We start from the raw sequence: 358 nt of genomic DNA, 5'->3' as shown, positions 1-358 counted from the left end.
AAATTTTTTATACGTTGATTGACTGTGTCAAAAATGAAGGACAGTGGATAGTCATTGTCTAATAAAATGTTGATAATAAACGTCAAATTCCGTGTATGAAATCTAAAGTCTGATAGTAAACAGGCTCTATCAACCAGTGAAAGAATCGTCCCTCTCTTTTGTGCCATGGGATGGTTAGAATTAAAATTCAGAAACCTCCCTGAAAATTAATAGAGTTTTATCTAGTCGTGATACTCGACATACAGCTAGAAATTTTATTTTTAAGCAAGCTATTGAACATTATAAAAAAAGACAAAAACGATATGTGAAAAAAATGTAAATTTTTTAACTTTTTAAAATGACTATTATATTTGTACTA

The sequence above is a fragment of the Trachymyrmex septentrionalis genome, unplaced genomic scaffold, assembly GCF_001594115.1.
Source record: "Trachymyrmex septentrionalis isolate Tsep2-gDNA-1 unplaced genomic scaffold, Tsep1.0 scaffold206, whole genome shotgun sequence".
In the NCBI taxonomy this organism is placed as follows: domain Eukaryota; kingdom Metazoa; phylum Arthropoda; class Insecta; order Hymenoptera; family Formicidae; genus Trachymyrmex; species Trachymyrmex septentrionalis.
Note: the sequence above shows the minus strand (reverse complement) of the source record.